This window comes from Dipodomys ordii, unplaced genomic scaffold (assembly GCF_000151885.1).
Source record: "Dipodomys ordii isolate 6190 unplaced genomic scaffold, Dord_2.0 Scaffold107, whole genome shotgun sequence".
NCBI lineage: Eukaryota > Metazoa > Chordata > Mammalia > Rodentia > Heteromyidae > Dipodomys > Dipodomys ordii.
Genome location: NW_012267323.1, coordinates 4,329,412 through 4,332,043, shown reverse-complemented (window position 1 = coordinate 4,332,043; position 2,632 = coordinate 4,329,412).

The window sequence follows — 2,632 nt, the reverse complement described above, 5'->3', positions numbered from 1 at the left end:
TGGCTTTTTTCTTTTTGCTTATGTGGTGCTGAGGAATCGAACCCAGGGCCTCAGGCATGCAAGGCAAGCACTCTACCACTGAGCCACCTTCCCAGCCCTTCCTTTATTTTCTTGAACCATGGGACTTCCATCCTAGTGTACAGTTCAGCAACTGGGATTATAGAATGTTTATTGCTGATGCTTCTAAGTTTCAGGATGCTAACTGCATCTTCAATGGTGGCTGAGTGGAAGGAACTAGAATGCAGTGAAGCTTTTGGTATTTGGTCTTTTTTTTTTTTAATGGAAGTTGATAATGTTAGCATATCTACAGGGAATTGAGTTTGTGTCTTAGTTTGACTACTTTTTTTCCCTCTTCTGTCAGTGCTGATCTAATCTAAGGCCCTGTACATGCTAGGCAAACACTCTACCTCAGATCTACGTTCTCATCCCTGTAGTTTATCAAACTAAAGCTAATTATCCCAGTACAGTATTTCAGGGAAATGCCAGTAAACATTCAGATCTGTTATCAGAAGCAATTTACAATTAAATGATTTACTCATGGTAAACAGAAAGTGATATGGGTATACCCATGTTTGCTAGAACTTCTCAAATGGGGCTTAGGTGTTTACTAAATTAAGTGAGCATAAGAGTTAGCTGTTAGTAGAGCTATCTTTCTGTTTTCAAATTCTCCATTCAGCTCTGGTATTGCACCTCTCACCAGACTGCCCCTAATATGGGATCCCCAGTGTGCTTAAGTATGAATATTGTCAGGTACAACTCTTCACTAATCCCTTATTCTCCTTGTAATTCCAATTCCTGAGCTGATTTTTTTGGGGGGCGGGGAGGGGACAGTCCAGTCTTGGGGCCTGAACTCTGGGCCTGGGCGCTGTCCCTCAGCTCTTCAGCTCAAGGCTAGCGCTCTACCACTTGAGCCACAGCGCCATTTCTGGCTGTTTTCTTTTTGCTTATGTGGTACTGAGGAATCGAACTCAGGGCCCCATGCTTGCAGGGCAAGTGCTCTACCACTGAGCCACCTTCCCAGCCCCCTGAGCTGATTTTTTGAGGAAAGAATCTGAAAGGTAATAACTTCCTACATCACATATTGTGGGATTTGATTTGAGTCTTCAGGGACAGCACTGTGAGACATTTTTATTAGGAAAGATTTAAGGTATTTTAGATGGATACATATAAGTAAAATCTTTACTTCTCCTTCACTCACTTAAAAGAAGAAAAGGATGGGGTTAAGAAGAATCAAGTTAATAGAAAAATGATCAGAACCTAATCTTTGTCTTTAAAACCCTTACTCCATTGCTTTAGTAACAAGATGGTTTTGTTAGGTGACTTTAAGGACAGTCTAAACATGAAGGAAGACAAGAAGCTTCACAGAGGAAGTAACACATGAACCAATTCTGGAAGCCATGGTGTGTGTGAATGCTATTGAGTGAGTGATGACAGTCTTGAAAAGAGAGTTTAGGAAGAAGACATTCTTGGAAGTGAGGAAAGTATCTCCAGGATAAAACTAGACTGACAGGCAAGTTAAGAGTGTGAGCCCTGGAATATATACCACTTATAATTTTACCCAATACATGGTAGTAATGGTTTCAGAAATTATACTAGGGCTGAGGCTGTAACTCATTGGTTGTGGGCTTACCTAGAATGAGCAAGGTCTTGGGTTAAATCCCTCACTGTGTACTAATCATAAACATTGTGCTGAACACTAAACATATATACCTTTTATTAAAAATTTAACTGAACTTGAACTGGGGCTTGAACTCGGCCTAGGCACTGTTCTTGAGCTTTTTCTTTTTCTTTCTTTTCTTTTTTTTTTTGGCCAGTCCCTGGCACTGTCCCTGAGCTTTTTGCTTAAGACTAGCACTCATCATTTGAGTCAGAGCTCCATTTCTTGCTTTTTCTGTTTATGTGGTACTGAGGAATCGAACCTGGGGCCTCATGTATGCTAGGCAAGCATTGTACACTAAGCCACATTTCCAGCCCATCCTTGAGCATTTTTGCTCAAGGCTAGCATTCTACCACTTGAGCCACAACTCCACTTCCAGCATTTTTGGTACTTAATTGGAGATAAGAGGCTTACAGGGAAGTGGTGCTGTAGCTCCAGAGGTAGAGTATTGGCCTTGAGCACACAGAGGCTCAGAGACAGTGCCCAGGCCCTGAGTTCAAGCACACAACCAACCAAAAAAAAAAGAGTCTTACAGACTTTTCTAGTTGTACTATCTTTGAACTATGATCCTAAGATCTCAGTCTCCTAAGTAGGTAGGATTACAAGTGTGAACCACGGGCGCCCTGGCAAGATTTAACTTTACACTAAAATCACAATAGATCACTATACTGAAGATGTTGATCCTTGATTAGAAAAATTGTGTTTGAAGGAGGTGGTATGATTAATTAGTACCTAACCCAGCTTGAATATACAACCCTCATTATCAATCATCAAAGTCTACTCTTCTTGGACGTTTCTGCTAAAGAATTAAAATAGATTTGTAAAACTTCATAAAATAGATTTGTAAACTTCATAAAGATTTTAACCATTTGGAAATACTTTAAGAGTAGTTCAGGGGCTGGGAAGGTGGCTCAGTGGTAGAGCGCTTGCCTTGCATGCCTGAGGCCCTGGGTTCAATTCCTCAGCACCACATAA